Source organism: Pinus tabuliformis, chromosome 2_1 (genome assembly GCF_031772625.1).
Source record: "Pinus tabuliformis cultivar Carrire ecotype Pingquan chromosome 2_1, CPIR1, whole genome shotgun sequence".
Taxonomy (NCBI): domain Eukaryota; kingdom Viridiplantae; phylum Streptophyta; class Pinopsida; order Pinales; family Pinaceae; genus Pinus; species Pinus tabuliformis.
In genome coordinates, this window is record NC_142299.1 from 44134637 (window position 1) to 44149355 (window position 14719).

At 39.3% G+C, this 14719-nt stretch overlaps 1 protein-coding gene across 1 annotated transcript in view; it reads right to left on the bottom strand.

Moving 5' to 3' along the window:
• Positions 1-14719, bottom strand: part of LTA3 (Dihydrolipoamide acetyltransferase, long form protein) — a 240140-nt gene that overhangs the window by 195357 nt on the left and 30064 nt on the right. The gene's annotated exons all lie outside the window — the stretch shown is intronic.

Genomic DNA, 14719 nt, shown 5'->3' on the forward strand with positions numbered 1-14719 from the left:
CATAATCCACAGCAGTGGCACCCAAGACTGACTCCGCCAACTAGATACAGACTAGGCGAAGTTGGGCCACTTTGCTACCAAACCAGCCGCACTCTGCAACGGTGGGATCCACGACTGACCCAAGCAAGTAGGTGTGCACACAGTTGAGTTGGGTCAGTTTGGTACCAAACCAGCTAAGAACCAACCACATCAGGGGTTGTTTGGTGCCAAATCAACCAAGTCATGCTTCGACTCAGCCAGTTCAGTACCAAACTAACCCTCCAAAACTAACCTACCAGACAAGACAGTACACTCAACTATCAACTCAGAAAAGTTAACCAAGTTTGAGTCAACTCAGACTGATTTGTAAAGCTTTGAAATTAGCCACCTTCTACCTGGCATTTACCATATGAACAGATATTTTGACCTTTACTTTAGTCTTCAACAGATAGTCCATCATTATGACTCCAAGTTTAGTGGAACCATATTCAAATGCAACATGTTATTCAGACACAATAAAATTTAGGTGTAAACATCTTAGGAAAATGACATGTCCTCTCTCTAACGAAGTAAGATACAATTTTTTGTATTTAGTATACAAACACCAAGACAAAACTACCGTACTCATAGTCACAACTTATATCCTATAAATTTATAAAGGTGTAGTCCATTTTCCCACTTATATCTCTATCCTACATCTGTGAGTCATCTTACTGAGGGCACTATTGTAAAGTTCATACAAGACAATTGCAATGATATATAATATACCAAACTTTTGATCAAGATCAAGAAAGACATAACGTATAGAAGATGGCCAATTGTAAGTTACATTTAAGCCACTTTATTATATATTAATTAAGGGATAATTAGGGGATAATTGTTGACATTTTTAAAGGGTCATGACATTAGGGATTTGGTAACTCTATATAGGGTATAAATAGATCTTCTTCACTTCCAAGGAATTGCCACATTTAGTTATATTCATCTATTAAGATTAAGGGGCATATTCCTATGGTTGCAAGTGCACTCTAGTAATGTCTTAGGCTTACAATTGCAGTCTATGTATCATGTTATTGTAAGTAGGTGCTACCAAATCTTACAATTTATTCATTATTACAGTGTACTAAGAAGAATTCATAAATTTGCTCCATTCTACTTTGTTGTTTCACAATCGTTTAAGCAATTTTACAAATAAATTGTTCAGGCTCTGGACACATGATATCCCAGAATCATAGTATTCGAAACGGGAACCGGTGATCGGACCGATCCACCTATCAAACGGGGTTTCTAACCAGAACCGGTCAAACCAGGACTAGTCAGATCTCAATGAACCGGTCTTTAAAAAAATACATGAAACAATTAAATTTTAATCAAAAAAAACTATTTTTAAGATTTAAAACCATGATTACAAACCAATAGAGACAAAATATGCAAAGTTTATTCATCTATTTACCATGTAAAGGTGAATATATCAAAATGGCGCCGAGTACAATAAATATCAACAACAAAATACATATGCTACAAGCTATGGGACCACTAGCCTTTTATAAGTCTACATATCAGTGATCAACATGATCACTTCTCATCATGATCAAACTCGGTTGAGTCTCAAATTTTTCAAGTGGAGGAGTCACAAACTCATCCACTAGCCTATGGGGCCACTAGCTTGGGGTTCACAAACTTTTCAAGTGATCATGTTGAGTCATAAAAGCAATGCTACAAGCTATGCGACCATTAGCCTACTATAAGTCTACATTTCAGTGATCCACATGACCACTTCTCATCATGATCAAACTCAATTGGTTGAGTCTCAAAATTTTCAAGTGGATGAGCCACAAACTCCTTAGTTGGTTGAGTCTCAAACTTCTTAAGGTATTCTGCCCTACCATGCCCCATTACTTCATTTGGTGCTCTACATGGCTTTACTTGGCCTCTTTTCCCAGCCAAGTGTTTTAAACCTGTTGACACCTAATCCGAAACGGATGGGTGAACTGGACAGTCATCTAGAAGATGAACTGATCCGTTTTTATTTTTGTATATAAACATGAGTTACCTAATGAATAAGATCACTCAGTTTTCTCTCTTGTTCAATGTGGAGTTACCCTGGCCTGACATGGTATCAGAGCACAGGTCCCAGAAATAGCTGTAACTCCTGCTGTCCTGAGAGCTGCTCATACCTGAGCGCTGCCTCTGTCATGCGTTTCATTCTCTGCCCTGACACTGCGCCCTCTGCCCTACTGAATGTGCAATACATCTGAGCGTTGATGCGTTTTTTACCTGAGCGTTGATGAATGCATAGAAGCGTTGTTATACTTTTTTTTGCTTTGCTGCCTCTCTACGCATGAATACTGGTGCCTGACAGTGAATGGTATTCAACGCTGCCCCTCTCTGCGCGTGAATGCCTGACGCTTCAAGTTCTTTAACACCAAATACCTTGTAATCGAGATCTTTGATGTATCTTTGTCGATACAGTGTTGAAAAATTTGCCAGCACTATTTCAAAAAGTTAGAGATGATGCTGTTGTGATGGAGGAACGGGGAACTAAAAGGAAATTCGTTGTTGCCCACTGTGGTTCTAAAGTTGTTTAAAATTTAACAATCCGCTCATGGTATCCGCTCATTCTTTGTCCAACTCATTGTGATGTTTTTGACTGCTTAAAAGTTTGAAGTTGTCTCTAAAAGGCATATGCCATAGCCGCTTTTCTTCTCCCAAAGCCCGACAAAACTGCATATCAATCATTGTGACGAATCTGGAGGCTACCTGCTATCTGGAAAGCGTAGTTTGGGTTGAACTCTGAAGGTGAAACTGATTACTTAATATGGAGTTATGCAAATCAGCATATAAATGAAGTGGCGCAGTTTGATAAGGAGCCAAGCTATGCTACAAATTTGAGTTTACCAGCTATTTGAGACGCAGTTTGCATTTTGTGCAATTTGTATTTGCATTTTGTGCAATTTGTATTTGAGACGCAGTTTTGCGCAATTTGTATTTTGTGGAGTGATGGAATCTGCGAGTTGAGGCTGGCAGAATTTGAGAAGTCGTTTTTTTTTTTTATGAAGAAATAGTTATTGGGTAGAGTGCATGTAAATGAATTGATGTCGCTGTTGTTCAAGAACAGTTGAATGGTGCAGAGATGCAGTCTGTTGACAACAAAAGTCAAGTCAACTTAACACTGTACATGTGGCTGTGTTGCGAGGATCTCTTTCAGATTTTGATCCTGTGGTGATTCGGTTCTGTGGAGAAGTCCTTTCGGACTTGTAGAAAAACAAGTGCGTTTACAGTAATAGATTCTGCTGCCTTGAATGGTATATGATGGTCCATGTTGTTGTGCGTTGAATTTATATATGTTGCAACTGAGATTGTATGTGCGTTGATTGCATGCTGGTGTATTTACAATACATTGAAATTTTTTATGAATTTATGAGGATCTTTGGAGGGCTTTGAAGAAACAGTAAAGTATTTGCTCTTTTCACTGTACATCAGTAGAAGTTTTTTTAGCAGAAGTATTTTTTTACAGAATGCATTCAAGAGAAAGAAGAAGATATTTCAGAGGCAGGGGGGGCAGACATTCTCAAGCAAAAAAGGCAGACTTACATTGCATTCGCTACAAACGAAATGGATCTCATGATGCTTCTACATGCAAGCTACCATGGGAAAAGATTGAGCAGAGAAGAAATCAGCAGAAAGGTAAAACTGATGACACAGACAAAGGTAAAGCATCTGAATCCGCTCACTATATTGAGGCACAATGTAACATTGGAGTAAATGAAGATCTGTTTAATGCTTCACTTACTTCTTCGAAAAATGACTGGTTGCTTGATTCAGGAGCAACCTGTCATATGACTCATAGGAAAGATTTTTTTGAAGAGTTCTCTGACAATGTTGATGGAGCAGTATACTTTGCAGATCAGTCAAAAATCAAGCCATCAGGGCTTGGCACAATCAGGCTTAAACTGCCTGGTCTTCCAGACTTTCTTCTGGATCATGTTCTATATCTCCCACAGCTCAAGAGAAACTTGCTGTCCCTGGTCCACATCCGCCAGCAAGGTCACTCCATTCATATGTTTGATGGAAAGCTTGAGGTAAGAAAGGCATCTGACCATTCACTTGTCATGAGGGGTATAGAAGAAGAAAGACTTCTTAAACTGCAAGGAACCTCTGCTCATGCACAACATTTTTCATATATTTCTCATCATGAAGAAGGTACACTTCCATCAAGTTTATTATGGCATGCTAGATTTGGACATTTAAACTATGCTAGTCTCCGCTTGTTGAAGAAAAATGGTGTTGCTGGTTTGCCTACAATTCCTAGAAAACATAAACAATGTGATGCTTGCATTCTAGGAAAGCATAGCAAACAGCCTTTTCATGATTCACATTCAAGAGCACATAGGAAGCTTGAACTTATTCATTCAGATTTATGTGGTCCAATGCCTGTTCCTTCTGCAAATGGAAATAAATATATCATGACATTTATTGATGATTACACCAGAATGTGTTGGGTTTACTTATTGAAGAACAAATCTGATGCTTTTCAAACATTCAAGAATTTTCATAAGTGGATTGAAAATGATGCACAATCTCATATTGGGTCTATTCGCACTGATAATGGAAAAGAATATACATCAAATGAATTTAAACACTATCTTCGCCAACATGGGATTAAACATCAAACAATTGTGCCTTATAATCCTCAACAGAATGGTGTAGCTAAAAGAATGAACAGAACAATTTTGAATATGGTACGATCCATGCTTTTCTTCAAAAATGTAAAGACAATGTTTTGGGCTGATGCTGTTCTATGTGTTGCATATATAAAGAATAGATGTCCATCTAGTGCTATAAGAAACAAGACTCCTTATGAATTGTGGTATGGACATGTTCCTTCGGTAAAACATCTCAGGATATTCGGTTCCACCTGTTATGCTTTAATACCAAAGGTACATAGAAACAAACTTGGTGCTAGAAGTCGTAAGTTTATCTTCCTGGGGTATTCAAACACATCTAAAGCATACCGCCTCTATGATGAAGTAAATAAAAAGTTTGTTTTATCTAGAGATGTCATTTTTCTTGAATCATCCAAATCTGACAGTGTTGTTGAGCGGCAACTTGATCGCTTGGATAGATTCACAAAACCGAAATCATTCCAAGAGTTTGATAATCAGATTCCACATCTTGAAGGGGGGATTCCTATACTAGATCAGCATGTGGAATCTTCTTCTGAAGAACAATCTCCCCTGCATGACACTCCAACAACGGATGATGCTTTAAGTGATGTAATGGATAGAATTGGGAGACTTAATCTTGATTCAGTCCCAACTCAATCAACAGAACAGCCTGGACCATCTCAGAAAGGTCCCCCAAAGTGGCTGACAAAGACACTTGAAAGTGTTCATCCTGATGAAATTGGAAAAACAGGAACCAGAAATACAAACCGACAAGATGGAGGTGATGTAGATAACTCTAATTCACCTGTTGATATGGATGTTACTTATGATTGTGAATTGAACTTGTCTACAGATTTTGAACCAACTTCCTTCAAAGAAGTTGCTTCTCATGATGAATGGAAAGAAGCGATGCAGAAGGAGTATGATGCCCTCATAAAGAATGGCACTTGGAAGCTGGTTGATCCTCCATTTGGAACCAAACCAATTGGCTGCAAGTGGGTCTACAAGAACAAGTACAAAGCTGATGGCTCACTTGACAAGCACAAAGCTAGGCTTGTGGCAAAAGGTTTTGCACAGAAGGAAGGGGTCGATTATGAGGAAACTTTTGCTCCCACAGCAAAATGGGCCACCATCCGGACACTCTTTGCACTAGCTGCTCAGAACGGTTGGAAAGTCCATCAAATGGATGTAAAAACTGCATTCTTGAATGGAGATCTAAAAGAGAATGTTTTTATGTCCCAGCCTGAAGGATTTGCTGTGAAAGGACATGAACACAAAGTATGCAAACTTGTGAAGTCCTTGTATGGCCTCAAACAAGCACCACGAGCCTGGTATGAAAAACTAACTGAGCATCTTCTGAAACTCAACTTCAAACATTTTGATCTTGATGATGCAACTTTATTTGTCAAGAAAGTTGGCAAAACAGTTGTATATCTTGTGGTATATGTAGACGATCTTTTAATGACAGGGAACAATGAAAGCTATATTGCATCCATAAAGAAAGAATTAGGAAAAAATTTTGAAATGACTGATTTGGGCTATGTTCATTACTATCTTGGCATTGAAGTAACCCAACATCCAAAGTCCATATTTCTTTCTCAAAAGAAATACATTGGAGATTTGTTAAACAGATTTGGCATGACAGAGTGCAATCCCCTTTCTACTCCAATGGAACAAAACTTGAAGCTCACATCTATTGAAGGAAAGGAGTTTGAGGATGCAACAAAGTATAGACAGCTTGTAGGAAGTCTCATCTACCTCACTACTACCAGACCAGACATTTCATTTGCTGTTGGAATCCTCTCCAGGTTTATGCAAAAGCCTTGTGAGGGACATTGGTCTGCTGCAAAAAGAGTTCTAAGGTACTTGAAGGGAACTCAAGACCTTGGAATCAAGTATACACAGGTGGACGACTTCAACTTGATTGGATACTCTGATTCAGACTTCGATGGAGACAAAGAAACTGGGGTATCTACTTCAGGATATGCTATGAGTCTTGGATCAGGAGTTGTCTCCTGGAGATCACACAAACAATCAGTACCAGCAGATTCCACAACAGAAGCAGAATACGTGGCAACAGCTGAAGCAACGAAAGAAATTGTGTGGCTCAGGAAAATTCTTGAAGATTTGCAAGTAAAACAAATACAATCTACTCCACTCATGATTGATAACACATCTGCAATAAAGTTGGCCAAGAATCCAAAGTTCCATGATCGTACTAAGCACATCAATACTAAATATCATCTGATCCGACATCATGTTGAGGCCAAAACAATCCATCTCCGTCATTGTTCCACAAACGAGCAAATTGCAGACATCTTCACCAAAGCGCTTGGAAGAGAAAAGCTTGAAAGATTCAGAACGATGCTTGGACTCACCAACATCCCTTCAGATTAAGGGGGGGAATGTTGACACCTAATCCGAAACGGATGGGTGAACTGGACAGTCATCTAGAAGATGAACTGATCCGTTTTTATTTTTGTATATAAACATGAGTTACCTAATGAATAAGATCACTCAGTTTTCTCTCTTGTTCAATGTGGAGCTACCCTGGCCTGACAAAACCTATAAATACCCCCTCCTTCAATAGACTTTTGGCAATATTTGCAAACCATTTTTCCATCAATCATATCACAATGAGCTCATGCAGTATCCTTGACTTTTGGAGGCATGGTGGGTGCTACTCAACCCAAACTCTTTGTTGTTCCACTACTCTAGCAAAATCTCAGCGCTCTCCAAACTCACAATGAAGCTCACAAAAACTCCAAATGAGATGTGTGAAGCAAATGAGAGGGGAGACATCCATTTAAAGGCTTGGAGGGGCTATTTTTGGAGGGAAATAGCCCCTAGTTTCCCTCAAAACCGCTTTAAAACACACAAAAGTAACTTCTATGAGGTCCATTGCCTAATTGACAATAAATCGAGCGTTTTATGACGGAACCAGCTGGTTTATGGAAAAACGACCAGTTCCTTCATAAATCAGCCAGTTTATGGAAAAACCCTAGCCTGCGGCCATTAAAACTAATTTTTCTATCGGTTACATACCTCTACCTAATGAAGTAGAAAGTTTGACAAGTTTATAATTCAAACTGACTAGTTTTGAATTGAGTGATGTGGACATAAAATCCACGTATGGGTTTTGTTTCAACTTGGAATCAGTGATAATCTCGTGGTGTAGCAGGGAGCAACAATCATAGGCACTTAGCTCAGCTGAGGCAAAGTCCACAGCAACGAGCTTGGCGAATTGTGAGGTCATATGGCTTTGCAAGATGCTCACATGGTTATTTGGTCTCGAATTGGGGCCCACAGCGATTCGCTATGATAATCAGAGTTGCATTAAGCTCTCTAAAACTCATGTGTTTCATGATAAGTCCAAACATATAGAGATCAAATATCACTTCATCAAAGATAGGGTCTAGAGAGGTGTTGTGAGATTGTATTTCCACAAAGGAGCAAGTAGCAGATAATCATGTTACCCACAAAAAGTGCATGACCCCCTAGGAGAATTTTTCTCCTACATTTGTCTTCAAACAACAGCCAACAACCCTTGACAACCACTAATATAGCCGATATATTGTGCAATTTGATCTCCACTCCCTGAGCTAGTCATATGTCCCCTCTCCGATCTATCGAGAGCATATGTTTGAAGGTGCGCAATCCAATCCTAAAAGGATCTTTTTCATTGTGCAATCGAGTGCTTATGCTTCTTTTCCCTTGGGCACTTTGGGCATGGATTATTGGGTGACTTGGAAGAAGGAAGGGTTTTGACTGTAGTTTTGTTCCCTCACCTTAAATGGGGGGGGTCAATCCTCAATCCTAGTCCCATGGGATCTCCCCTATTGGCATATGACTTTAGGAAGGGCACTACTTGGGAAACCCCAATTTTGGTGGCACAACCCTGTTTTCGTGTTCCACATTTTCACTCCCCTCCGCACATTAGAAGCCCTGTTTCATCATTTTCCCTCTCTAGGTCCACATGTCCATTGGGTCCATAAGGCACTGGTACACCCCGTCCCCTTGTCCACATGTCTGCGTCAAGCTTGGAAATGTTGCCCCAAAGGTTGATGCAGCTAAAAGAACATTAAAAGCATATCATGGCTACAAGCAAGAAACAAAAGAAAACAATATTCTAAAATACAAAAGATGGTTGGGACAATAAGATAACGTGTGGCAAAATCCAAACATGAGCTCTACCCCTTATCATTATAGCCATTACCCTGGTTCATCGAGCCCCATGAGTGCCCCCACATCATTAAGGAACCCATTCACATCCCAACCCATGGTGGGCGATGAACTGCTTATATCATACACAAGATGCTCTCATCTCATGGAGCCCCAAGCAGTAATACAAAGAAAAACCAAGGAAAGGCAAAAGCCAAATGAAGAAGGGTGGAAAAACAAAGGCTAGGGTAACTCATGTATCTACAATTGCTCCCTCCTACATCTATACACCTAAATATGTGGACATCCCTTACCATCCTTGAACCCATGGCATTTGGCTTTGAGACCCGTGTGTCCCTATCCATCTCATCAGTGTTCACATGACCCCTATCAATTGAAGGATCTACCTTGGACCTTTCTTTCCCTTTAGGGGCTGGGAACGACCAATAGGGTTGTTTATTAGCCACTCTTACCTCGGGAAGTAACACTATTACAAGCTTAAAGCCCCAAATTTGGAAGGGAAGCCCATTATGAAGTCTCAATGTGCCCTTGATTAACAAGCTTGGTTCACTTAGATGCACTAATGAATTATTTTACCTGATGGTGAGGAGGCACATTGGATCTTATGTGTAATTGACAGGAGATTTCATCACTAGTTAGGCAACATAACTATGGCCCAAGCCCATAAGAGGATATATTGACACTCAGAGGGGATGCATAGAGAGCCATTGGACTCCATCATGTGTTAGGGCATCATTTCATGCCATGGGCACCCTTAGTACCTTCAACAGTTTGTTCAGTGCCCCTCATTATTTACGAGATGGACTTGGACCAATGTGCCCCCACTGGCTTAGCATTATTATGGCAGTTGATCCAAGGCCCAGAGGAGATTTGTCTCACCTTAGATACTTGGCAGGGAAGGCAACATCGTCAGAGCCTTCATTTGGAGCATTCTACAGCCTTTTCTTTCATCTAGAGACCCATCAAACTAGCAGTTTCATGGAAAAGAATTAGGCTTTTCTTTGGGGCAAAACATGATGACTTTCATTAAAAATAAGGGGCCATACCCTAATTCATCTTTATTGGAGCCCTCTCTCTCATCATGGCACTTAGAGGACTGAACGTGACCCTCCAACGGCCCTACATCATCATGATGTCATCAACTCGGCTTGCACATGGATGGTAATTCATAACTTGTGATAGCTACTTGGTTGGCTTGTAACCAAGATTTGTTTTTAGCACATTATTCTATAATTTTGGAGGCTCATTAGGCTAATTCGATTTAATGAGACTCATGTAAATAGAAGTGAGTCTCATTTGTGAGAACTCATCGTCATCACTTGGGATTTTTGGCCCTCTTAGGCAATTTCACACTTTTTCTCTTGGATCTTTTGGAGCATCTTGGATACACTATGATATTTGGAACTGATTTTTTATCTTATCTTGGAGCTACTTCTTGAATGTGGATGGATATATTGCATGGTTGTTTTGTAAGTTCTCTCATTGATGAAATCTTTCTTCACAAATTGTCTAATGTATGTAATTGTTGCAATTAAAGTAAAAGTTATTGTGCCCTAATTTTGTCGGAGATGATTTTGAAAGCTATTTGGTTGGATCTTGCAATGAATGTTACTAGTGATGAATGTTATTTTTCTTCATGAAACTCCATGTCCTAATAGTAGGTAATTGTTGAAATGTTGTAGCTAGGGCATCATCTTTGAACCTCCTTGAGGACAAATTTGGCTTATCTAACGCATCTAGGACTCCATAAACCCAAGGGAGAAGGCACTGGCCTAAGTCGTTTGGTGATCAACCCTTCCCTTCTCCATCTTTTCTTCTCCTTAAATTTTTGGCTCCTCTTTCCGAGGACGGGTAAATAGGGCATCAAGCAAATTTTTTTGGAGAGTGAATTTCTTGCCTAGAGGATCTCCAATTTTGGTTGATTTCTCACAGTGATCAATCCATAAATTCTTGTGCCCTAGAAACCTAGCTTGTATTTCCTAGGATAGGTGGCTTCTTGAGGGTGGTATGAGCATAGTATTTGTTGGAATAAATCTCAAGAAACCCTTCCTCCTCCCTTGCCTTGACCTAGTGAATACCTTTGAAGCATTACTTCCCATGATTATTCATAAAACCCTAGGTCTAGCACAAGCCTTTCCTAGGTCTCTCAAAGAGAGTGAAGAGCCTTTTGGATGTGTTAAATCATCACATAGAACTCCTTTAAGAGGTCCTACCTCATCTCCTAGAGTCCTTACCTTAGGAATGCCTACTATCATCATCATATCTATAACCCTAAGTCATGATCTCTTCATTTTAAAGCTTTTCTTGGAGAGCGTGTTAGCTTCCTTGGAGCATTGAGCCATCGTTGTGTCTCTCCTTGAATGGGCTTGGCAGAATCACTTCATACCGAAATCATTGATCTATACAATCTAAGTTACTCCCTTCCTACCAGACTCCTCCCATCGGTGAAAATCCAAACAAGCAGGGGACCTTAACTGAGATAACAGTGGGTTATTGTCCCATTGTTGTTACTTAGTCTAGTACGTGTTCCTTAGGTTTCCCTTCCTTAGGGACCTGCTAGATTGTGTGGTAACAATTCTCACCAATCCTCTAGTGAAAGGGAAGTTCGTGTTTTCCAGGGAAAAGTTGGGGGTGGTGAAGTATCGCTTCCTTGCTAGGAGGGAGTGTTGAATTTCTTGGTAGCTTCAGAAGGTATTCTACATGAGCTTGGTGTCTTAGCATGTAGAAGATGGTTGATTGCCTCTTTAGGTGTTTGCTTGGTGGAATAAGTAATTTATGACTTCTCTCCTAAGTCTAAGAAGTAGGTCCTCCATCCTTCTTATATTGTCAAACCCTCAAATTTCCTCATATAACATATAAAAAGGAGTTTGGGTATTATGGTGGAGCCATTTATTTTACAGAAAGTAACGGCAAAGTAGCATATGATTGAACCCAATTCCATTTGCCTTTATTCCATGTAGTGAACACTTATATGTGCCATTTCTATTAGCGATATCAATCATGAGAATACTCTGCCAGAATTTCTAAAATATGTGTTAAACGCATATAATGTAAACATAGGAAAGTAGTACGGATGGTGTAAGTGATCTAACGAAGACATCAATCATAGGAATTCCCTGCCAAAAGTTTTACAGTTTGTGTTTAATCTCACATGATGTAAATATACGAAACTAGAATGGAAGAGCCAAGAATTGGTGCAACCTCACAGTTTGTGTCTTCAATCTCACATGATGTAAATATAGAAAACTAGAATGGAAGCACCAAGAATTTGTGCAATCTATCCAAGGCATGTTGCTAACACGGAGGCCATAGGTCAACTACTCAAATCTGGTTCAGTTCCTTGGGGTTACCAGCCACTATTGTCATTGGCAGTTGAACTGCTCTCCATCCCAATATTCCAAGGAATGGAGGAGATCCAGTGAGGTTTTCCTTGGAAGAATCACGAAGAAGAAAAGACAGTCAAGAGAAGCAGTGTCGCGGTCTTGGAGTGGCTAATAGTTCAAGGGTCTTGGTCTAAGTATTCGTCAATTGGAATCTCTATAAGAAGAATTTGTGTGGGTTTTCCTCTCAAAGAGTGAGAGGTTTTGGCCCTGGCTCATAGCCTACATGATGTGTCTCTTGTCTATTTATGTTCTTGCATTGGTTACTATTTGATGAAGAAGAACACTAAGAATCTAACGTAAAGAAAATCCTAATCTAATCAAGTAAAAAGCATTCACAAGCAATCACCAAAGAAGAGAAATCAACTAATACTAATGCCCTAGATTTCTCAACATGGTATCAAAGCTAAGGTGTTGAAGTCAAAGGAAGGGCATCTAATCAAAGAGACATTCAAGGATCGAGTTTCGAGAAAGGCATCAAAGCAAGTCGAAGGTTATCAAAGCAAAATATTAAGTTCTACATTGAAGAATAAAACCCTAGATCAAAGAAGCAGTCTACAACAACAAAAGCTTTTGATCTTGTAGTCATCATCAAAAGACCACAAAAACCCTCATCAAGTTATCTACAAAGCAAGGTAGCTCGAAGTACTTTAAAGTTGATGATCACATCATCTTGGAGAAAGTCGAAATCCAAGAAGCATTTTTTATCTACACTACGAGAGAAGTCGAAGTATCTTGAAGGCAAGAAGGTGTCATCATCATTGCAACAAGGATCCCCTCCTTATCCTTGTAAAAGATCATCAGAGGAAGCAACAAAACATCCCCATCTATCATTATCAACAAAGGAAGCTAGATCTAAAAAGCATTGACATCATAAACGGAGCAATCTCCTCTATTGAAGAAGGGCATTTTCATTCGGAAGAAGATCATCCAAAAGGAGCACTAATACATCTTCAACCATCATCAAAGTGATCAAGTTGAAGATTTCATCTTCACTTGTCAAGTAAGTATCTTTCATTCTTCAATCAATTTGGTAAAGTGACTTCGTGTGTGCAAGGAGATCTATAAGTTGGATGGGTCATTGAAAATTCCTTGCATGAAAAAGGAGGATAGACATAGTCCTCAAACAAAGTGAAGTCATTGAACATATCAACGGAAAGGTGTCCTCTGAATACATCGAAAGGGATCAAAGGGCTCAAGGGATTCTCATGTAATCAGTCAAAGATCTCTCATCCCTATAAAGCAGTATTGGAGACATCAAAAAGATATATACGATACGCTGGTAGAGCTATTCTTTGAAGATGCGATAAAGAAGGTCACATCACTTAGATCTGACCTACACAAATTGAAGTTATCAAGGGATAAAGGGTTATCCTCATAAGATCTCAATTGCAAGATCTGGAAGAGAATCCTCTTTGTTCTAAATGCATTAACTGATGAACAAGGTAACAATATCTATGTGGATAAGAAGTCTATCCCATTCAACAACTTGTGGTTTCTATGCAAGATTGAAGAAGACAAGTTGAGGGTAAAAGTGTTAAAGGTTAAAGGACTCAAACATTTGCAGGAAGGAAAGGGAAGTTTGGAAAATTTGTTCCTCAGAAAAGAAAGAAGAGCATAGCTAAGATTCAATGCTATGGATGTCAAAACTATGGTCATTAAAGGAAAAATTGTCCTAAAGAGACAATATCAAAAGAAGAAGAGAAGAATCCCATATCACCAAAGAAGAGGAGCCGTAGAAAAGAGGTCCAAGAAAAGAGGAAGTAAGAGATCTCCACTATGCTGAGATAGTCTCCCTCACAAAAGTTCTTGTCATAGCTCCTAAACCTTATAGGATATGGCTATAATAAATAATAAGATGCATCATGGCATCATGGAAGCATTAGAAACAAGAGCTCATGACATCACCATAGGAAACATGAAGGATGTCTGATAGTCAACTTTAAAGGATATAGCTCTTGGTGACCTCATTGAAAGATCAAAGGAAGAAGTCATCCAAGACAAGTCTCATCATACATCAGTTTAAAAGGGAAACATCTGTTGAATAAGGATATCCGAGATAGAATCCTCATTGGAGGATTCACCAATCTAATGAGGGAGCAAGTGTTTCATCAAGAACTCCAACATGTGGAGTTTATGGGATGATGGTATGATGACATGAGAGATGAAGCAGATCAAGGTGTTGAAAATATTTTCAATCAAGGAAGTTGTTGAAAGAAGCCTAGATGACTTAAAGGTAAATAAGGTATGTATGTGTGCAATTAATAATATAAAGTCATGTCGTATGGTTGCAGGTAACAAGGATCACTACTTCTATTTTGAGAAGCATGATCAAAGGAAAGGAATCTCCTCCTATGAAAGAATGTCGGAAGGCATGAGTCACACTAGATGAAATCAACATAATATGTCCTCATATGAAGTATGAGGTGGTTGACTACGATTGAGGAACTCTGATTGGAAGCTCCTGGGAATGAAGTGTGTGAAAAGATAGGAAGAGATCGTGATAATATG